The 24,718-nt window shown below is 36.6% G+C and overlaps 1 protein-coding gene across 5 annotated transcripts in view; it reads right to left on the reverse strand.

The window, feature by feature from the left end:
* The window catches only part of DENND2B (DENN domain containing 2B), a 278,920-nt gene that overhangs the window by 216,024 nt on the left and 38,178 nt on the right, over window positions 1-24,718 (reverse strand). The window lies entirely within an intron of this gene.

The following is a 24,718-nucleotide window of genomic DNA, read 5'->3' on the forward strand; positions in this document are numbered from 1 at the left end:
TGTGAAGTTCCTTTTATGCAGGATATGGACAGATGAGTAAAAAAAAATATGGGTAAAAAATAAATAAATAAATAGGGGGGACAAAGGGCAAAATAAATTGAGTAGATGGAAATACTAATAGACAATAAGAGAGAGAGGGGAAGGGGCATAGTATGTACCAGTTTTTTTCTTTTTATTTTTTTTTCTGGAGTGAGGTAAATATTCTAAAAAATTATCATGGTGAGGAATACATAACTATGTGATGATATTGTGAGCCACTGATTGTATACCATGTATGGAATGTATGTGTGTGAAGATTTATCAGTAAAAATATATTTTAAAAAACACAGATTCTGGGCCACAGTCCCAGGCCTATGAAATTAGAGTCTTCAATGCTAAGAAACGTAAGCTAAATTAATACTAAGATCTTTACTTTGTCAGTTCTACATAAGGCAATTTCCCCTTAGAAGAAACTACCACCACCACAACCACATACTGACACTGACTTCCCATATAAAATCACATATTATACTGTATTACATGAATTGAACTAAAATGTAGTTCTTCTCTTCACAATAAGCAACTTGCTTGGGCACAGCCTCCTTTTCTAGGCTACTTCTGAAAGAAAAAAATTCTTAAACTGAATATTAAAAAAAAAAACTATTCCTACCAAATAAATTTAAAGAAATTTAACAAAATTTTAAAGATCACTGATTCCTCAACATGATAAAGGTCATATATGAAAAACCCACAGCTAACATCAGATTAAAAAACTGAAAGCTTTCCCCCTATAATCAGGAAGATTGTACCAGCACTTCTATTCAACAGAATACTGAAAGTTCCAGCCTCAACAATTAGGCAAGAAAAAGAAATAGAATATATCCAGATTGGAAAGGAAGAAATACATAGACAACCCCAAAGAATAATCTTATATATAGAAAACCATAAAGAATACACACACTAAAATAGAACATTAGCACACATAAACAAACTGAGCAAAAGTTGCAGGATACAAAATCAACACATAAGAATCAATTGTATTTCTGTACCCTAGCAATGAACAATCCAAAAAGGAAATTAAGAAAATAATTCCACTTAAAATAGCATCAAAAAGAATAAAATACTTAGTAATAAATTTAACTAAGGAGGCAAAAGACTTGAAGACTGAAAACTACAAAACATTACTGAAAAAATTGAAGAAGACCTAAATAAAGGAGAACCCAGGCTCATGGATAGAAGACAATACTGTTAAGATGACAATAATATGCAAAGTAATCTACAGATTCAATAAAATCACTATCAAAATCCCAAAGGCATTTTTTTGCAGAAATAGAAAAACACATCCTAAAATGCATATGGAACTTGAAGAGTCCTCAACTAACCAAAAACAATCTTGAAAAAGAACAAAGTTGGGGGACTCACATTTCCCAATTTCAAAACTCACCACAAACTACAATAATCACAATAGTGTGGCATAACATAAAGACAGATGTATAGATCAATGGACTAGGCTAGAGAACCTAGAAATCAACTCTGAATGAATTTTCAGTAAGAGTACCAGGACCATTCAGTGGGAAAAGGACAATCTTATCAACAAATGGAGCTGGGAAAACTGGATATCCACATACAAGAGCATGAAATTGGACCCTACACACCACAAGCAAAAATCAACTCAAAATGGATCAAGCACCTAAACTCAGGAGTTAAAACTACAAAACTCTCAGAAGGAAATTTTGGGGTAAAACTTTGTGACTTTGATTTGGCAAAAGAACACACAACAAAAGAAAAATGATAAATTGGACTTTATTGAAATTTAAAATTTTTGTGTATTAAAAGACACTATCAAGAGAGTAAGAAGACTACAAAAATGGGAGAAATATCTTCAGATCATATATCTGATAAGAGTTTAATATCCAGAATATACAAAGAACTTCTACAACTCAACAAAAAAAGTCAACAACCCAATTGAAAAACGGGTAAAAGACTTGAATAGGCATTTCTCCAAAGATATACAAATCACCAACAAGCCCACACAAAGATGCTCAACATCACTAGTCATTAGGGAAATGCAAATCAAAAGTACAATGAGATATCACTTCACATCCTGGGATAGCTACAATTAAAAAAATAAAATAACAAGTGAGGTGAGCATGCAGAGAAGTTGGAACCCTCAGGCATTGCTCGTAGGAATTAAAATCACAGGGAAAATAGTTTGACAATTACTCAAAAAGTTAAATACAGAATTAACATATGAGTTACCAATTCCACTCCTAAGTATATATCCAAAAAGAATTTAAAACAAGGACTTAAACCCTGTTTAAGGTTACACTAATGTTCAAAGCATTATTCACAACAGCCAAAAGATAGAAATAACCTAAGTGTCTATCAATTGATGAACGGTTGAGCAAAATGGAGTAAATAAGTTTAATGTAATACCATAATACAGTCCAGAGAATTTGCAGCCGAATACAAAAAAGTTATTTGCAAAGTCCCTTGAGGCACTGAACAAAAATATGAAACTATTAAACTTTCCCACCTGGGAAATTCCTGATATTCTCTTAAGCACTGGGACTCCCAATTTAATAAGCCAAGGCCTTGATCCTGAGGCTGTATTTCTGTAATGGTAAACTAAGCCTACTTATAAACATACCTAAGAGTTACCCCCCCAGAGAACTTCTTTTGTTGGTCAGATGTGACTTCTCTCTAAGCCAAACTCTGCAAAGAACTCATTACCCTTCCCCTAGATGGGACATGACTTTCAGGGATGAGCCTGGCCCTGACACTGTGGAATCGAGAATGCCTGCTTGAGGAAAAGGGGGAAAAGAAATATAACAAAATAAGGTTTCAGTGGCTAAGAGATTTCAAATAGAGTTGAGAGGTCATTCTGGAGGTTACTCTTATGCAAGCTTCAGCCAGATATTACAAATTGCCACGGTATGCCAAGACCCAATCAACAGTATTCTTAAAAACCCTAAAAAAAACCCAAGGTTCTATCTAAGACTCTATAAAAGTTTTACTTATTAAGCTTATTTTTCAGAAACATAAAACCTCCACATTGCTTCTATGCCAAATAAACCCTGAAACTTACAGGTATCAGTCTCTCCTAGAACATCAACCACTTGCATTTCTCTATTGTACTTCAAAACGTCCACACCCCTTTTCAACATGAAGAAGTTAGAATAGTCATTGCCCAAATATCCCTGAAGATTGAGAGAATGATCAAATGAGAGGGAGGAGTTGTAACAGAGATGTTAGGATTTAACAAAGTATTATGACTACTTAATCATTATATAGATAATTCTTTTCAGTTTCTAGTATATTTGAACAGCCAGAAGGAAATACCTGAAAATGGAACTGTAACCCATAATATACACTGAAATTTGCTCTATAACTACTTGTTAAACTGTACTTTGAAATTTATTACTTTTCTGTACATATATTTCACAATACATAATGTTAAGAAAAATAAAAATAATAGCATTTCACATTTTGTAGAGCATTAAAAGTTTACAAAATGGGTTTTACTTCCATGATTTTATTTAAATCTTATCTAATCTCTTGGTCCTCAAACAGATTACTAATGCTTCCTCATCCCCAACCACCACCACTACCATGGCTACAAGAACTAAAGAGGAAAATTAGAATAACAGATGTTGTGCTAGTTTGAAAGTATTTATGTACCCTAGAAAAGCCATGTTCTAATCCTATTCAACCATTTCTTCTTATCCCTATTCAATACTAAAGGTTGGCAATTTGATTAGGTTATCTCCACAGAGATGTGACTCACCCAATTGTAGGTATTAACTTTTGAATAGAGGAAGATGTGAGTCCACCCATTCCAGGTGGGTCTTGGTTTTTTACTGGAATTCTTTAAAAGAGAAAGCATTTTGGAGAACGCTTCAGAATGACAAGATACCAAGAGAGCAGAGCTTCAATAGGTGACAGAATGATGAGAGCAGCAGAACTACAGAGACCACCAGCCAGTGACCTTTGGAGGTGAAGAAAGAGAACGCCCCTGGAGAGCTTCACATGAAGCAAGAGGCCTGGAGAGGAAGCTAGAACTCATCACCATGTTCGCCATGTGCCATCCCAGTTGAGAGAGAAACCCTGAACTTCATTGGCCTTTCTTGAGCGAAGGTAACCTCTTGTTGGTGCCTTAATTTGGACATTTTTATAGACTTGCTTTAATTGGGACATTTTCTTGGCCTTAGAACTGTAAACTAGCAACTTATTAAATTCCCCTTTTTAAAAGCCATTCCATTTCTGGTATATTGCATTCTGGAAGCTAGCAAACTAGAACAGATGTGGAAAATGGAAGTTTTACAGACAGTGAGTTATCTAACACTATAATCATGATTGGACCAAAGCTGTTTTGACCAGTTCAGTTTGTTTTTTTTTTCCCCATGGTTTATAAAATGTATTATATTTTAAAAATGAGGTCTCTCTGAGCCTGTCAATATGGCTGGATGTCACACATGGATAAACCTTAGTTAAAACATGAAGGATCATTGACTTAAAATTAGAATACTTTGCAACTGTTTTACAATAAATAAGACTATTTAATACTACAATGACTTTCTACTGAGGTTGAGTCCTGGTAAATAAAAGCCCTTTGGATCAGTTGAGGCAGGATATGCAAAATAGGGTGGAGTAAGAGAAAGCCAAATTGGAGGTTGAGTGGGAAGGGTAGATGGAAGTCTAAGAGGGAGGAGAGAGGGCTAGAGGAGAGGAGGTAGAACATAGAAGGACTGGTGAGATGGAAAGAGACTGGGGTGAGAGGTAGTAAGACCTTTAAGAAGGATGTCTTGGGGTCAAAATCAAGGTTGTCGGTGTTGCTATGAGGTAAACTTACCACCACTTTCATCTTCTGCAAACCCTCAACTGGATTAGCCTTTTTTGAGCAAAGTGACCACTAACATATAAGCTCCTCTAGAATTCATAGAAATTTGGGGGAGGGCATTAGACCTTCAACAGGGTGTAAAATGGAGGTTTAAGCAAACCTATCTAGAGCTTAAAGAATAAGGAGACCCTCATGGATATCTGGTTACCCAAGACACTGAAATTTGAAATTTATGTATTTATTATCTTCCAAGGGCTGTATTTTTTTCCTTTTGCCCTTTACTGTCTGTATCATCCATGATTAGTTGTGTTGGAAGGTCGATACTACTCCAAAGGGAATGTAGGGCCCACTCATCTCTTGGGCTACTTGTTACTTGGCTCTATCTCCTAATGACCTTGCTGGAAACTGGCAGCTCATCATCTCATTTCTCCCTCTCTAGGTAATCATTCTCTTAACTTCATTACTATGCTGTCTAGAAAATAAATTATTCTTCTGCTTGTTCTGCTATCTCCCCCTTAATTTATTTTTCCTATTAGCTTGACTGCAGATTATTTCTGTTTTTTCTTTTTATTGTTATTGTCCTGATACTCCCTGAAATGGCCCTCATTGATTCTCTTTTCATCTTATATGTGGGCAGCTGACAACCTGTTCTGTCCCCAATGTTTCAGGTTAACAATTCCACCCACTTTCTTGAGTATTAATCACTCACATGTCCTGGGGAACTGTGACTTCTCAAAGTCATCTCATTACATTTTTACCAAAGCCAGCACAATACTTTAAGGAGTCTGGTAATAATAAAAAATAATAAATTGCCCTTATTGGATACTTCCTGGCATATAGTGCTAGGCAACTTATAATGATGACTTTATTTAATTCCCTCCACAACCCTATAAGGTCAAATTTGAGTAGATGAGTAGATGGGAGATAAAGCTATAGGAAGAAGCTGGAAGTCAACAGAACCCAGAGAAGAAAGGAGAAGACATTCACCACATGCATTGCCATATGATGGTAAACTGAAGGACCCAAGGATCAACAGCAGTTAGACCCAGAACTCCAGTCTTCTGGGAGAAAGTATTGCCTTGCTGATGCCTCAATTTAAGGCTTCTCCTAGTCTAAAACCGTGACCCAATAAATTCCCATTGTTGAAGAGAACAAAAAGTGCTATATACATACAATATAATGTTATTTAGCCCTAAAAAGGAATGAAATTCTTAGACCTGCTACAACGCAGATGACCCTTGAAAACATTATGCTAAGTGATAAAAGCCAGACACAAAAGGAAAATATTATATGATTCCATTTATATGAAATATATAGCATATGCAAATTCATAGATACAGAAAGTAGGACAGAGGTTACCAAGCATTGGGGGAGAAGAGAATGGGGTGTTACTGCTTAATGGGTAAAGAGTTTCAGTTTGGGATGATGAAAAAGCTCTCAAAATAGATACTGGAAAAGTTTACACAATACTGTGAATACACTTAATACCACTGAATTTTACATTTAAAAATGGTTAAAGTGGTAAATTTTATGTTATGTATATTTTACCACAATAAAATAAACAGATCATTGAGGAATCAGCAATGTTTTGTTATACAAATATGACAGTACTGAAACTATTGATTATATATTTTTGAAACAATATCACCTTTTGTAATCAAATAAAGTAATCCATGATAACAACTGTCTAGCTCTTTACAGAATTTTTGACATGGTGACTTAAAATTTTTTTAAACATTTTTAAAACTTAAAAAACAGTATAAAAGAAAAATAAGTCTTCCCTTCCACTCTTGCTCTACAGTTCCATTCTCCTAAGGCAATCATGCAGTTTCTTATGTATTCTTCCAGAGATGCTTAATGAGAATGTAAAATTATTTGTGTGTGCATATATGCATTCTGAGAAAGAAAATTCCACAGCTTGAATCAGATTCTCAAAGAGGTCCATGATCTCAAAAATGTTCAGGTAACCATTTTAGAGCAAAACCAAGGGTTCATGCCCAGCCAATTGGTAGGACCGGCAGAATTCCAAACTATGAAATGTCCTTACAAGCAATGTTGGTTATCATGGAGATGTGGCTATAAAATGCCACAACAGTTTGTACATAACTTCCTGATTTTTATGTTTTTTCAAACAATCCCTTCAATGAATATTTCATTCTGTTACTGTGTTGATTGGCAAACAATGAAAATTTGTGGGAAACTTCAGGCATATGGACATATACAAAATTAGCAGACATCTTTCTCTCACAACCTAAAAAACTTCTGTTGGGATAAAAGAAAGATTTTATTTAGTTCTACAGACTTGAAAGGGAAAAATTAACAGTATTGTTGGTTGATATAATTAACAAATATTATTAATAGTTATTAATAAAGATCTTAAAAGAAGAGCTATAGCTTTTAATATGTACATGAATTCTTTTGAGCTAGCAGTAAGTTTCATTTGGATTCCAGCAACTAACATGTTCATAAGTGTTGTAATTGGGTTTTAACATAATATTAAAGATATTAATTTGCTTGTATTTAAGGGATAACTGAACTGCTCCATTTATCACCTTTTTCATAGTAGAATCTATTTCTTTACTTGAATACCACATAACGATTCTCACCCTTCGAAAGTACATGAAATATACAATACACAAAAATTAAAGTTCTCTTCCCATAATCTGCTCACAAAAAGAAGATTCAGTCAGCCCTGGGTCCATTTTTTTTTTTTTATCTGTAATCTTACTTCAGGTGTTATTCCTATCACTAGGCTATTTATTACTCATTTAAAGAAAGTATTAGGGCAGCTTGACTAATGCTGGGCAGGCTGGATCTGGGAGAGCATGAAATAAGGTGCCAGGTGCTGTTTAGAGAGCTTAAGAGACAAGAACAGGCTCAGAAAGGCTCACTACACCTAGAAGTTCTCCTCACTGATCCATCTTGCCAAGTGGTCCTTTCCCTTTTCTCAGGGACTTGAAGATCCTTTTTTTTTTAATGCAGCCAATTCTTTTTTTTTTTTCCAAAAGTGTTTAATTTTGAGGAGTTCCCATTTATTTCTTTCTTTCTTCAGTGCTCTTGCTTTAGGTGTAAGGTCTATAAAACCACCAATTCTAAAACCAATTTATTTTATTTCAAAACACCTTTCAAACACACATTAAAAATGATAAATTCATTATCTGTATTCATTTAAGCCACTAATTGTGTTAAATCACCTTTCTCTCCAATAGGACACATTCTAATAGAGACAGAATCTAAGTTATCTCTTCAAGTTCTTTTCTGCTACATTAATACACACAATTGTCAGAAATTTTCTATAACATAGATTACAAGGATGAACCTAAGGCAAGAAAACTATGCTCTTAATCATAGTTTTGTTTGTGTGTAACATTTAATACAGCAGTTGGCATACAACAGGAATCCAGTAAATATGAATAAATGAAATCTTAAAATTTCATTTACAACAAAAATGAGTTGGTGACAGATTTTCTGAACAGAAGATTTTATGACATTTAAAAGAAACACCATATAGCCTAGTTTCAATTTTATATTCATTATAATTTAAGTTGCCATTCATCTACTGATTTTTAATCACGTTTGAATATCATTTATATGTGCTTATTACTGCAAATCTTGAAAATTCTCTTTTTTAATTCTAGAAGACTTATTAACTTGCTGAAATGGAAATTACTTTAGGGTTCCTTATATTCTGGTTCAGCTTAAGGACAACAGTGTGTATAGATAGACAATTACTTCAAAATTTGTAGATCAGGCAATTAGAAGCAAGACAACTATGCATCTACTGTGTACAATATTGAAACCATACATTTTCCTTGCCCATTGTCATATCAAATAAAAAGGTAGAGAATATATATATGATACTTGTACTCTAATGCATTGAAACAGTTTCTTTATTTTATTTTCATGCAATTTTATTGAGATATAGTCACATTTCATACAATTATCCAAAGTATACAATCAATGACTCACAGTATCATCATATAATTGTACATTCATCACCACAATCAAATCTAGAACATTTTCATTATTCCAAAGAAAAAAAATAAAAATAAAAAAACACCCAAAGCATCTTGAAACCCTTATCCATTATGTATTTTTTATTATTTATTATTTTCTTCAGCACTTGTATCCTTCTGTTTATTTTTTTAAACAGTTTTATTCATCATACAATCCATCCTAAGAAAACAATCAATGGCTCCTGGTATAATCACAGTTATGCTTTCACCACCACCATCTATGAGAACATTTCCATTTCTTCCACAAAGAAAGAAGTGGGACAGAATGAATAAAATAAATAAAAATAAAATTAAAAGGAGAAACAACAAGTATCCCATATCCCTCCCCTATATCTCTTTCTTATCAACATTTAGCTTTTATACATTGTCTTTGTTACAATTAATGTAAGCATATTTCAGTGTTACTGCTAACTATAGGCCCTAGTTTGCATTGACTGTATTTTTTCCATATATCATCCCCTTCTTTTTTCTTTTCTTTTATCTTTTTTTGCATGGCAGGCACTGGGAAGTGAACCTGGGGTCCAAGCATGGCAGGTGAGAACTCCACCTGCTGAGCCACCATGGCCCGCCCTATCATCCCCTTTTCAATACCTTCAGTGTGGCATCCATTTGTTCTCCCTTATGTAAAAACTTTCTTATATGTGTACATTTAATCACCATCATTGTTCACTCTAGGCTTTGCTAAGTTACACAGCCCCAGTTTTTATCCTCTATCTTTCCTTCTGATGTCATACATGCCCCTAGCCTTCCTCTTTCACTTTCAACCTATTTTTGTCCTTGGGTCTAAAGTGAGTCTCTTGTTGACAACATATAGATGTGTCCTGTTTATTAATCCATTCTGCCAGTCTATGTCTTTTGACTGGGGAGTTTAATCCATTAACATTTAATATTACTACTATAAAGGCAGTACTTTCTTCTACCATTGTGTCTTTTGGATTTTTATGCCATATCTTATTTTTTTCTCTCTTTTTATCCTTACTGATAATCTTCATTTCTACACTGTTCTACAAACATCTCTCTTTTCCTATCTGCAATGCTTGGAGAGGATAGAGCTGCAATGCTTGGAGAGGATAGAGCCAAGAAAAAGGTGGTCTCTCCAGTGTCCCCCAAGGTTGCATTCAGAGAGAGGCAGGCCTCTGTGTAGGCCCTTGGAAAGAGTAGGACTGACGCTTTCAGAAGCCCCGAAGGTAAATGACTCCGAGACTTTGAAATCTAATGGACTTTGCCCTGAGGGTTTTCGAAACTGCATGGGTCAGGTGACCCATGTTCCTTCCTCCCTATGGAAACATGTATATGTATCCTATGACTGTTCCTCCTTTGTACGTTGGCAGCAAATAACTTGTTATGAATCTTCAAAGGTCCAAAGCCAGAGGATAATTTTCCCTTAGAACAGACCATGCCTGTAATTAACTTTGATAGGAGTTTGTATATTTCTAACTTTGTATTTCATGTATATTGCTGCTGAAATGGTTTAAGATTCTCTGATATTGATATGGAATGAATGTATTTTGTATATGGAGAAAACATGTCTTTTTTGGGGTCCAGAGGGTGGAATGTGCTGTTTTTTTCTAGTTTGCCCCCTAGAAAAGCCATATTTTAATCTAAATCCCATTTCGTAAAGGCAGAATAATCCCTATTCAATACTGTATGTTTGAAACTATAATCAGATCATCTCCCTGGAGATATGATTTAATCAAGAGTGGTCGTTAAACTGGATTAGGTGATGACATGTCTCCACCCATTTGGGTGGGTCTTGATAAGTTTTTGGAGCCCTATAAAAGAAGAAGCATTTTGGAGAATGGGAGATTCAGAGAGAGCAGAGAAGAACGATATAGCCATGAGAAGTAGAGAGCCCACAAGCCAGTGACCTTTGGAGACGAAGAAGGAAAACACTTCCCAGGGAGCTTCATGAAACAGGAAGCCAGGAGAGAAAGCTAGCAGATGATGCCTTGCTCACCATGTGCCCTTCCAGCCTAGAGAGAAGCCCTGCCTGTGTTCACCATGCCTTCTCACTTGAGAGAGAAACCCTGAACTTCATTGACCTTCTTGAACCAAGGTATCTTTCCCTGGATTGATACCTTTGATTGGACATTTCTATTGACTTGTGCTAATTGGGACATTTTCTTGGCCTTAGTAACTTATTAAATTCCCCTTTTTAAAAGCCATTCTGTTTCTGGTATATTGCATCCTGGCAGCTAGCAAACTAGAACATATGCCATACTTTTTTTCTCTCTCTTTTTATCCTTACTGATAATCTTCAATTCTACACTGTTCTACGAACATCTCTCTTTTCCTATCTGCCTGTAGTGCTCCCTTTAGTATTTTTTATAGAGCAGGGTCTCCTGTTCACAAACTCTCTCAGTGTCTGTTTGTATGAAAACATTTTAAACTCTCCCTCATTTTTGAAAGACAGTTTTTCCCAATATAGAATTCTTGGTTGGCAGTTCTTCTCTTTCAATATCTTAAATATATTATAACACTACCTTCTTGCCTCCACAGTTTCTTTTGAGAAATCCACATATAGTCTTATCGTGCTTCCTTTATATGTGATGATCACTTTTCTCTTGCTGTTTTCAGAATTTTCTCTTTGTCTTTGACATTTGGCAATCTGATTAGTAAGTGTCTTGGATTAGGTCTATTGGTTTTTTGTTTTGTTTTGCTCTTTTATCTAGGATTTTCTTACTAGTTGGTTTGGGTTTCTGTTCTTCTTTTTCAGTACAACTTATTCTAGACTTCTAGCATAGCTTCTGTTTAACTGATCAGAATTTTTCAGTTTTTTTCCCTTGTTCTTGCCCTGCCAGGAAGGATCGACCCCAGCTAGATTTTCCCAGACAAGATGGGCTCAGGACTCAGGAAGAGGGTGTAATCTATACCAAGGTTCTCTGAGGATGAGAGCCAGCAGGTTGCCAGTGTTTCTGGTGAAAGCCTCTTAATTCTGTGCTTTTCTTGTCCTGCACAGCAGGTGGTGCTTGTCAGCCTGCAGCTCCCCACTGGAGTAAAATGGTATAATGCCTTTAATTCTCAGCAGACCTTGTTCTTGCCAGGGGAATGGCTGAAACAGAGGCTTAGGTGGAAGGTAGGCTTAAGCTGTTTCTGTTTTCCAGTTCCTGGGGTCTGAATACTTTGAATGAGAGCTGCCACTTGTGTAGGGTCCTGCTCCCACTTCTACCCCTCCCCTCCATTTCCATTCCCACCCATTGCATTTCCTTGGGAAAAATATGCCCTTTAGGAAATTATCTCCTTCACCTGACTAGTTACTTTGTCTCTCAGACATAACTTAACTCTGCCCTTGCCTAGGTCAGTGCTAACAACTGAAAATGCCAGAGGCTCTTTTTAATGGGCTGCTAAACATGTTTTAAAAAGTCCTTTTCATCAGTGTTTCTTAAACCACAGTGGCCCTTTCTTTGTCAGAGGTGAAACCTAAAGTTAAACGAACAGGAAACTACACTAATAGTATTTCTAAACTGAGTTTGAAGATTAAGTTGCACTCCTGTGGGCATAGTAGGTTACAGAAAGGCCGTTGTGATAGAAGAGGATCCACTAAAAGAATGGAAGTTAGGAATTGGATTTTGGTTTTTTCCCCTTCTTATCCCTAGAGCAGCAGCAGAGAAGATGGGGTTGTAATAAAAGTTGTTTAGTTTTGGAGACATAATGAAAATCTAAAACACTATCATGTATAAAATAAAGTTTCAGGCATTCTTTTACCTGTAAAAAAAAAAAAAAAAAAAAAAAAAGTCCTTTTCAGAGCCAGTCCCCAACCTCCAGGTTTGCTAATCAAGAGCCAGAGCTGGTACCTGGCTCCTTGTGCCCCTTCTCTGGGGGTATAGCCCTTTTCCAGTATCCTGAGCTCAGCCAACTCCAAAAGCCTCACTTTTTTGTTTGTTTGTTTTTTCATCAGGTCCTCTCTGCTGGGAGAGACTTCAGGGTTCCTTTCATACTTGCTCTGGGTTTATCTGCGCTTTGAGCTTGTATTCATCAGCCCAAATTTGTTAATTAAATTTGCAATTGGAGTTGACTTGATCTTTCCTTGCCCTGCTTCTAGTAAAGACTGCTTCTTTTTTCCCACAGGGAAGTGTCTCCAAAATAGCCTACTGTGCCAGTGGTGGAGATATATCAGCCTCCAAAGTTCAGGAGACTTACTTTCAGTTCTGTGCTGTGATTTCACCCTGCAGAATTTCAATAAATAGAAAAGAAGGGAAGAGAATTCAAAACCAAAAGAACTGCCTGAATTGTAAAAGTGATGAAACTAGTTGCAAGAACAATAACTGTTCCTCATTGTACGAGAGGCTAAGAAGGTAAATTAGGGTCTGTGGTAGACATTACTGGTGCTCATAATATTCTTCTCCATCTACAGAGGTCTTTATTTCCCATCCACCCTGCAACTGGATGGGGCCATGTGACTAATTATAGACAACAGCTGTGAATAGAAGTTACGTGTGTAATTTGTAGGCCAAAACATTGAAAAATCGATGACACATGTCCGTACCTCACTTCTCTGCTACATTAACCCAAATACACATGAAACAGGGGACACCAGTTTCCTAAATAACTAAGTGAGGTAAATGTCTTCCTATTAACTCATGCCAGACATTTTTATGAGCGAGAAAAATATTTTTGTTGTACTGAACCACTAAAATTTTAGGGGTAGTTTTTTAACATAAGCTTAGCCTACCCTAATTGATACAGAGTCAGATCTAGGAAGGCCTTGAAGGCAATATTTGGATTTTATTCAGAAAAGCAATAAATATTTTTGAGAAGAGTGACGTGATATACATTTGAGAAAAATAATTTTGGCTTTAACGTGCAGAGTAAATGAAAACCCAGGGTGGTTTGCAACCTTTGCCACACATAAGAATCACCTGATAAAAAAGGAAAAGAAAAAAGCACAAATATAGAGTAATCAAAGCATACCAATAAGGGTAAATAAAAATTAAAAGCAGGAACCAATACAAATATCCTTCAGTAGGATAATAGATAAGTTATATATTAAAATCAGATATTATATAGCAGTGAAAATGAATTAATAATATTACTACTTGTAACAATGTAGATGAATCTTAGAAATGCCAAATTTAGTAAAAGAAAAAACAAGTCCAGAAGATAAAAGATCTGGAAACATTTTTGTAGAATTCAAAAATAAGCAGTATCTATCTATAATCAATCTATCTATTAGGAACATACACATACACACACATATATAAACTGTAAGAGCAAACAAGGGAGTTATAAACACATGGTAGCTATTACCTAGGGAGAGGTTAGGGGAATGAGAGGATTGGAACAGATTATACAGATGGCTTTAATATTGGTAACGTTTTAATTCTGCAGTAGGTGATGGTTTCAATAGTGTGTATATTAGTACATTACACTTGACCACTTGCATATACTGTTCATGTAATTACATACCAAAATATTAGTATCTGTGCCAGTTTGAAACTATTATGTACCCCAGAAAAGCCATGTTTTAATTCTGACCCAATCTTGTGGGGCCAGACCTATGTTTAGAGTGGGAAACTTTGATAGGATTGTTTCCATGGAGATGTGAGACACCCAGTTGTGGATGTGGTCTTTTGATTAAATGGAGATGTGACTCCACCCATTCAAAGTAGATCTTGATTAGTTTACTAGAGTCTTTTAAAAGGGGAAACATTTTGGAGAAACCTCAGATACAGACACTTGGAGAAGTTTCTTCAGAGCTAACAGAGTCACTGATATTTGAAGATGCTTGGAGTGCCAACAGAGCAAGTAGATGCCTAGACATGGGCAGAGCCCAACAGACGTCACCATGTGACTTCCCATGAGATGCTAAGCAAGCCAGAACTCAGAGTTGTGTCCTATAGGAGCTAAGTAAAGGCTCACAGACACTTAGAGAGGAAATCACTGGCAAATAGAGGCTGAAAGCAACATAGCCCAGGAACAAGGGACCAGCAGATGCTAGCCATGTGCCTTCCAGCTAACAGAGCAGCCTTTCTTAAGTGAAAGTAACCTCTTGGTGGTGCCTTAATTTTGACATTTCTATGGCCTTATAACTGTAAACTTCTAATGTAATAAATTCCCTTTTTAAAAACCATTCCATTTCTGGTATATTGCATTCTGTCAGCTTTAGCAAACCAAAACAATACCCAAATATGAAATGAATCCTGTTCTCTGGAAATATTCTATTCCTTGTGTTTTACCATTTATATACCTTTTTTGCAATATGCTTTATAATCTTTACACACATTATCATTATTATTTGTCTATAGCAGATCCTAAATGATGTTGTAATAGGCAGAATAATGGTCCCCTAAAAGATGGCATGTCTTAAGCTCCAATGTGTATGTTAACTTATATGGCAAAATGAATTTTGTGTGATTAAACAAAGATCTTGAGATGGGATTACCTAGATGGGTCCAATGTAATCACAAAGGTCCTTATAAGTGAAAGAAGGAAACAGGAGAATCCATGTCAGAGTGATGTGATGTGGAAAAACTGAGTCAGCCATTGCTGGTTTTGAGGATTGAGGAAGAGGGTCATGAGGCAAGGAATGTGAGCAATCTCTAGAAGATAGAAAAGGTTCAGGAATGGTTTCTTCCCTAAAGAGTCCAGAAGGAATGCAGTCCTGCAGACATCTTCATTTTAGCCCAGGGAAGCCCACTTTGAACTTCTGACTTCCAGAACAGTAAAATGATAAATTTGTGTTGTTTTAATCCACTATATTTGCTCAAATTTGTAATAGCAGTGTTAGGAATCTAATACAGATGTCTTTCAAAATTTGTTTCCAAATATTATCATTATAATTTTTGAAGAGGTTCTAGAACAATCATTTTTTGTTTTGTTTTGTTTTGTTGCCAGTCATTGGAAAGGATGGATCAAACCTAGGGAAATGATTACCAAAAAAAAATCATGGCCAATGGAAAAATAACTGACAATTCTTCTTGTTTTAAGGTGTCAAATCAGATATCCCGGCTAATTTCAAAATGATGAGAAAATAACTTACCTTTCTCCAAGAATAAAGACAAAGCCCAAACTCGCTAGCAAATGTCTCATTGGGTTAGTTTTATAAGATTTTCTGATTCTAGGGAGAAAAAATCACCTGAGGAGCTTTATAAAATGCAAATGCTCTAGTCCAGGATATTTCGAGGTATCCTGAAAGAATCTCTAGATGTGGGGCCTGGGAACCTATAATTGAAAAAAATCTCTATGGGAAATTCTGGATAAGAAAGTAGAGGTAAGAAGGAGATGCCTAGGTTAGAAAAAAACAAATTCATATGCTTAATGAATTCAAATAAAAGTATAATAAAGCACATATTTTCTTGACAAATGGAATAACTGCTAGGGGATTTCTTTCAAAATAGCACATTACAAAAAGTTTACTCATGTTAACATTTGTACAGTCATAGTTATGACTCTGAAAATTTAAACTTCAATAAAATGGGTGTAGCAGTTTGTAAGCATCTGCTCCTATTGCTACCTAATTGGTAGCTTACCCCAAAATTTCTGTTATGCTTGGAAACCTTGTTGACACAATAAGGAAATTGAGCTGTCCTCAGTTGCCTGGAAGGGCAAGTTCTTCCTAGCACTTAGATCCTATCTTATTTTCTCCTTTGTTTTCTCTTTTCTTTTTTCCTTTAGCATAACTAGCATTCCATGCTGTCCTTAGTTTCTTCTTCCTTAATACTCAGCCAATTTTCAATTAATCAGGACTCAAAAAGCCAAGATATTTAAAGGCTTAAAAAGTCTAGGTTACAGACGTATTGGAAACTGTCACTTTTAATCTGTGTGTGTGTCTGTTCAAGAGGACAGAGAGAGAGATTGATTTGTTTTTTTGACTTATTATATGCTAAGAGCCTCAGCTTTCCAGCATAGAAATTCTAATACTGTGAATAAATAAATCATTTGCTGGAGATAAATGAGTTTGTATTGTAAAAACAAATCTTTAGGGCATCTGAGGGAGTGATCTCTGATAATTAGGGCTGAAACTTACTGATAGAAAAAAAATACCATTATCATTTCCAAACCCTGCTGTAAAGTGCAAAAGAAACTGACAAACTTCAGAGCAGTTCTTCTCCAAATACTGAATACTCCTCTCAATACTGAATACTTACTTATTTTTAGTAATTCAGATCCCTTTATTGTTCCCCTCAGCAACTGTTCCAAGCTGTTTATCCTCGAAACTTCTAACTACTCATTATCAGCAGGTAACATTGCCTTCACCACTGAGAAAGTGGAGTAAACGTGTGAACTCCCTTAATTTTCTTCTGCTATGTCAATATGTATTTTCATCCATCTGTTGCCTCAGAAGAATGCCTAATCCTTTGGAAGGACACCATAGGAAACCGTTGAATTTCCTCTTTTCTGTATCTTGTGTCTTCCTCTTTCTTATCCTAACCCCTCATTTTTTTTGGCTTTTAATAAAAGAGGATTTATTTCATTAGTTCTTCAGAGGAAAGGCAGCTAACTTTCAACTGAAGTCTTTCTTACATGGGAAGGCACAGGGTGATCTCTGATGGCCTTCTCTCCAGGCCTGTGGGTCCAACAACTTTCCCCGGGGTGATTTTTTTCTGCATCTTCAAAGGCCTGGGCTGAGCTGCGAGTGCTGAGATGAGATATGCTGAGATAAGGTATGCTGAGATCTCTCATTTAAGCACCAGCCAATTAAATCAAACATCATTCACTGTGTGCCGGTTTGAATCTGTGGTGGACCGCAGAAAAGCCATGCCCTTTAATCCTCATTCAATATTGCTGGGTGTACCCCCTCATTTTTCTGAGTACCTCCTCCAAAAGTTTTCTAAAAAAGGGCATATGGGAGGTAATTTTCTTTGATACTCTGCAAGGCTGAAAATGATTTCATACTCTTCTCCCACTGGATTGGTAGATCAGCTAGATAAAGAATTCTACTTTAAAAATATTTTTTATTCAGATTTTAGAAGGCATTGCTCCAGTAGTCATATACTTCCTAATGTTGTCTATTTTTTTTTCTCTCTGGAAATTTGTAGAATCTTCTCTACCTGAAATGTCATGATGATATGACTTGTATGGGTACTTTTTCAAACACTGTTCTTAGCACTTGATGGATCCATTTAATCTAGAAACTCATGTCTTTTAGCTCCCATAAACATAACTTTTATTTTTGATAAATTTTCTCCAATCATTCTTTCTAGAACTCCTATTACTTATATGTTGGATATTTGAGATTGATGCCTGTATTATTCAGGGTTCTCTAAAGAAACATAACCAAAGTATATACATATACACACACATATACATAATATATCTGTGCTAGTTTGAAACTGTCATGTACCCCAGAAAAGCCATGTCCTTTAATACTCATTCAGTATTGCTGGGTGGGATCTTTTTTATTGTTTCCATGGAGATGAGACCCACCCAATTGTAGGTGGTAACTTTTGATTAGATGGTTTCCATGGAGATGTGTCTCGACCCATTCAAGGTGGGGTTGCTTACAGGAGTCCTTTAAGAGAGAATTGTTTTGGAAAGAACCAACAGAGCCCACACAGCCAGAGGCTTTTGGAGATGTAGAAGGAAAATGCCCCCAAGGAAACCTTCTGAAATGAGGAGAGAAAGCTAGCAGATGCCACCAGGTGCTCTCTCAGATGAAAGAGAAACCCTGAACTTCATCAGCCCTTTCTTTGGAGTCAAGTTAGCAGACATTACCATGTGTCTTCCCAACTGACAGAGCTATTCCAGACAACATCAGCCGTTTTTGAGTGAAGATAATCTCCTGTTGGTGCTTTAATTTGGACATATTCATGACCTTATAACTGTATATTGCAATTTAATAAATTCCCTTTTTAAAAGCTGTTCCATTTCCAGCAGCTTACAAACTAAAACAATACCTATGTATGTAAATATTAAGATTTTTATTATAGGAATTGGCTCACATGAATTTGATAGGGCAGGGCACAAGTCAGAAATTCAACGAAAATGAAGTTTAATTCCCCAAGAGAACCAAGCCACAAGTTGGAAACTCCAATGAAGGTGAGTTAGAATTCTCCAGGAGAAGTGGGCTGGCTGAAGTAGAGATAGAAATTCTTCCTTCTGACTGCTGAAATCCTCAATTCTCATGTTTAGGCCTTCAACTGATTGGATGAGGAGACCTTTTGAAGAGGCTGCTTCAGTTAAGGTGTGATCCAACTGAATCAGGATGAGTCTTAATTCTATAAATGTAGACCTTATAGAGCAAGCCTAATGGAGAGAAAGCCACAGGAAGAAGCTGGAAGTCAATGAAACCCAGAGGAGAAAGAAGAAGACAACACCACATGCACTACTGAAGGCACTCTCCTTTGTTGACTGTAGATATAATCAGCTGTAGATGCAATCAAGTGACAATATTTTTTTATTAATTAAAAAAAATTAACAACAAACAAAACATTAAGATATCATTCCATTCTACATATAAAATCAGTAATTCTTAATATCATCACATAGTTGCATATTCATCATTTCTTAGAACATTTGCATCAACTTAGAAAAAGAAATAAAACGATAACAGAGAAAAAAAAGATTATACATACCATACCCCTTACCCTCACTTTCATTTACCACTAGCATTTCAAACTAAATTTATTTTAACATTTGTTCTCCCTATTATTTATTTTTATTCCATATGTTCTACTCTTCTGTTGATATAGTAGATAAAAGGAGCATCAGACACAAGGTTTTCACATTCACAGAATCTCACTGTGAAAGCTATATCATTGTTCAATCATCATCAAGAAACATGGCTACTGGAACAGTACAGCTCTACATTTTCAGGCAATTCCCTCCAGCCTCTCCACTACATCTTGAACAACAAGGTGATATCTATTTAATGCATAAGAATAACCTCCAGGATAACCTCTCGACTCTGTTTGGAATCTCTCAGCCATTGACAGTCTCACTTCACTCTTCCCCCTTTGGTCGAGAAGGTTCTCTCAATCCCTTGATGTTAATTCTCAGCTCATTCTAGGGTTTTTCGCAGTCCCTTGATGCTGAGTCTCAGCTCATTCCAGGATCTCTGTCCCACGTTGCCAGGAAGGTCCACACCCCTGGGAGTCATGTCCCATGCAGAGAGGGGGAGGGTGGTGAGACTACTTGTTATATTGGCTGGAGAGAGAGGCCACATCTGAGCAGCAAAAGAGGCTCTCTTGGGGGTGACTCTTAGGCCTAAATTTTAAGGAGACTTGACCTATCCTTTGTGGGGTTAAGTTTCATATGAACAAACCCCAAGACTGGGGGCTCAGCCTATAGCTTTGGTTGTCCACACTGCTTGTGAGAATATCAAGAATTCAACTTGGGGAAGTTGAATTTCTCCCCGCTCTTACCATTCCCCGAAGGGGGCTTGCAAATACTTTTCCACTCACTGATCAAATCACTCTGGGATTCATTGGGGCATCACTCTGGACAAACCAACAAAATCTCATGTCCTACCTGAGATTCCAAGTACTTATGACGTTCAATCAAACTATCTACATAAGTTATATCAGGAAATGCTCTAGTCAAAATATAAATTTTGTAGCAAATAAACATCTTTTGCTTTAGTTCAAGTGACAATTTTAGTTCATCTATGAAATACTCTCACGGTAACAATCAAGCCTGTGTTTGCATGGCCAAACAATGGGATACAATAACCCAGCCAAACTGACACATGAAATTAACTATCATAATGCCCTAATTGTCCATCTCATTATTGTTTTGTTCTACTTTATGGGAAATTTTATGGAATTTTCATTCCAACTCTTCTACAATGTTTTTTATTTTAACTATTATACTTTTACTCTCCTTTTTTTTTTTTTTAACCCATCTGGAGCTTCTTTCTGGAAATGCTCTACCATTTCAGATCATAATCTCCTGCCTCTAAAACCATTCTTTTTCAGCATCCTCCAGAATTATCTCTACTTCTATATATCCTTTAATTGGAAAATCTTCTTGGCTCTTATTTACATAAAGCCTCTCCCTAGGCATCTTCTCTGCTTGCATAGTTTCAATCAAATATGCTGATATTTCCAAATTTGTATCTTTAACTCCAACCACTCACTCTTGAGTTAAAGACTTGAACTTCCAACTACCTGCTGTACATTTTCACCTGGCTGTCCCAAGGATGGTGTATATACCTCATATCCCAAACACGTCATAGCTGGCTTCAGGCATTCTAACCCCACAAAAAAAACAGCCATTCCCAGAAAATACCATGAAAGTTAACATCTCTGATATGACATTTCAAAACCCAACTCAAATGTTACCTCATCAATAAAATTCCTTCTCTGACTTCTTCCTACCTCTAGGCAGAATGAAGTCTCCCACTCTTTATATCCAAGGCATAGCTCATAGCCTGTAACACTTGTTCATAATTATTGTATATCAGGGCCCTATCTATTGACTCTACTAGATTGTGTGACTATTGAAGGCATGGACTATTCATCTTTTCACATGAGTTACATCTTCTGTAGTTGCAAATTGTGGTTACTCAATAATCAGCTGTTGAATTAATTATAGCAATTTCAAATAAAAGTCTAGTATAAATATTTTCTCACATAATCATTTAAAAAGTATAGATTGTAATCAGAAACCTAAACCGCTAGATAAAAAATGACACAAGTCTCAAAATGCACCTGTGGAGGGTCAAGATGGTGGCCTAGTGAGGTGTGGGATTTAGTTTGTACTCCAGAGCAGCTAATAAATAGCCAGGAACAGTACAGAACAACTGCTGGGGCCATGTCAGTGACCAGACAAACAGCGTACCCCAGTCTGAATCAGATGGATAGGCTGCGAACCCACCAAGAACTGTGAGTTCCCCAAGCCATGGCAGCCAGCGTCCCTCCCCCACAGGCTGCTTCCCAGAGGGAAAAGGAAAGAGACTTTACCAGCAGCAGGGGCTGAGTACAACCAAACTCCAATTGTGGAATTAACAAATTCTGACTACTAAAATAGACCCTCAGCTCAGCTGAACCTTGAGTAAAGCAGAGGTCACTGGTTATTGCCCTGGTACAGAGAGGCCAGGGCTGACAGAAAAAGAAAAAAAAAACAAAGAAACAGAGGTTTTTTTTGGGATTTGAAAAGGTCTGGGCCCTGAAGGAAAGGAGGGGGCACATAGGACCTGGAGATACACAGAGCAACATACCAACTTAAGCTCTTGATTGGCAAACCTGAGGAATGAGGGTCCTGCTCTGAAAAGGATTTTTCTCTTTTGTTTTGTTGGCTGTGTTTCAATTTCTATGGCTTGACTGCTCTTTGGATACAGCTGCAAGGCTTCTCGGGCTGCACTGCCACAGGCAGACAAGTGCCACATACTGGGCAGGATGGGAAAAATGGAGAGCCCAGAAGCTTCACAGAAAAGCCTTTCTATCTGCTGGGTCTCACCACCAGGGAAAACTGACACAGGTGACTCTTTCCTCCTGACAGGAGGCCAGTTTGGTCTGGGAAAATTTGGCTTGGGTCTATAATACCTAAGTAGACCCTCCTAAGGAGGGGGAAAAAAGGCACCATACAGGCAGGGCAAGAAACAAGAACTGAAAAATTCTGATCTGTTAAACAAAACCTAAGCTAGTGGTTCAGAATAAGCTGAACTGAATGTCAAAGAACAGACAGACAACAAAGTCATCCAGCATGAAAATCCTAGGTAAAAAAAGTGAAAATAATCTTCTGAATAAAGTAATTAAGGTAATTAAATGCCTAGACACCAGCAAACAATAACAAATCCTACTAGGAAAATTGAAGATAGGGCCCAGTTAAAGAACAAACCAACAATTCAAATGAGATACAGGAGTTGAAACAATTAATTCAGAATGTTCAAACAGACATGGAAAACCTCATCAGAAATCAAATCAGTGAAATGAGGGAGGGTATAAAGAAGCAAGGAATGAACAAAAAGAAGAAATCAGAAGTCTGAAAAAACTAATCACAGAACTTATGGGAATGAAAGGCACAGTAGAAGTGATGAAAAAAAAACAACAGAAACCTACAATGTCAGATTTCAAAGGGGAGAAGACAGGATTAGTGAACTGGAGGACGGGACATCTGAAATATGACAAGCAAAAGAAAATATAGGGAACAGAATGGAAAAACATGAGCAGGAACTCAGGGAATTGAATGACAACATGAAACACAAAAATATACATGTTGTGGGTGTCCCAGAAGGAGAAGAGAAGGGAAAAGAAGGAGAAAAACTAATGGAGGAAATTATCACTGAAAATTTCCCAACTCTTACAAAAGACTAAACATTATAGATCCAAGAAGTACAGCGTACCCCAAATAGAACAGATCCAAATAGACGGACTCCAAGATACTTACTAATCAGAATGTAAGATGTCAAAGAGAAAGAGAGAATCTTGAAAACAGCAAGAGAAAAGCAATCCATCACATACAAGGGAAGCCCAATAAGACTATGCATAGATTTCTCAGCAGAAACCATGGAGGGAAGAAGACAGTGGGATGATATATTTAAGACATTCAAAGAGAAAACCTGCCAACCAAGAATTCTATACCCAGCAAAACTGTCCTTCAAAAATGAGGGGGAAATTAAAACATTTTCAGGCAAAAAATCATTGAGAGAATTTGTGATCAAGAGACTGGCTCTGCAAGAAATACTAAAGGGAGCACTAGAGACAGATACAAAAAGACAGGAGAGAGAGGTGTGGAGAAGAGTGAAGAAATGAAGACTATCAGTAAAGGGAAAATGAAGGAAAATTAGATATGACATAATATCCAAAAGGCAAAATGGTAGAAGAAAGTAGTGCCTGAACAGTAATAACACTAAATATTAACAGATTAAACTTCCTAATCAAAAGACATAGACTGGCAGAATGGATTAAAAAACAGGATCCATCTATATGCTGTCTACAGGAAACACATCTTAGACCCAAGGATAAACAGATTTCATGCAAATAACAATCAGAAAAGAGTAGCATGGCACTGGCATAAAGATAGATATACTGACCAATGGAAGCAAATACAGTGTTCAGATATAGACCCTCTCATCTATGGATAATTGATCTTTGATAAGTCAGTCAAACCAACTCACCTGGAACAGAACAGTCTCTTCAATAAATGGTGCCTAGAGAACCGGATATCCACATGCAAAAGAATGAAAAAGGATCCATATCTCATCCCCTATACAAAAATTAACTCAAAATGGATCAAAGGCCTAAACATTAGATCTAAGAACATAAAACTGTTAGAAGAAAAATGTAGGGAGATATCTTATAAATCTTATAATAGGAGCCGGTTTCCTAGACCTTATACTCAAAGCAGGAGCATTGAATAAATAAACAAATGGGAACTCCTCAAAATTAAACACTTTTGTGCATCAAAGAACTTCATCAAGAAAGTAAAAAGACAGCTTATACAATGGGAGACAATATTTGGAAACGATATATCAGATAAGTCTAGTATCCAGAATATATAAAGAGATTGTTCAACTCAACAACAAGAAAAAGACAGACAACCCAAGTACAAAATGGGCAAAAGACTTGAACAGACACTTACCAGAAGAGGAAATGCAAATGGCCAAAAGGCACATGAAGAGATGCTCAACTTCTCTGGCTATTAGGGAAATGCAAATCAAAACCACAATGAGATATCATCTCACACCCACCAGAATGGCCATTATCAATAAAACAAGAAAATGAGAAGTGCTGGAGAGGATGTGGAGAAAGAGGCACACTTATCCACTGTTGGTGGGAATGTCAAATGGTAGAACTGCTGTAGAAAGCAGTGTGGCGGTTTCCCAGGAGGCTAAGTATAGAATTGCCATATGAGCCGGCAATAACATAGCTAGGTATCTACTCAGAGGACATGAGGGCAAAGACACAAACGGACATTTGCACACCGATGTTTATAGCAGCCTTTACAATTGCCAAGAGATGGAAACAGCCCAAATGTCCATCAACAGACGAGTGGCTAAAAC

The sequence above is a fragment of the Tamandua tetradactyla genome, chromosome 8 (genome assembly GCF_023851605.1).
Source record: "Tamandua tetradactyla isolate mTamTet1 chromosome 8, mTamTet1.pri, whole genome shotgun sequence".
NCBI classification, from domain to species: Eukaryota; Metazoa; Chordata; class Mammalia; order Pilosa; family Myrmecophagidae; genus Tamandua; species Tamandua tetradactyla.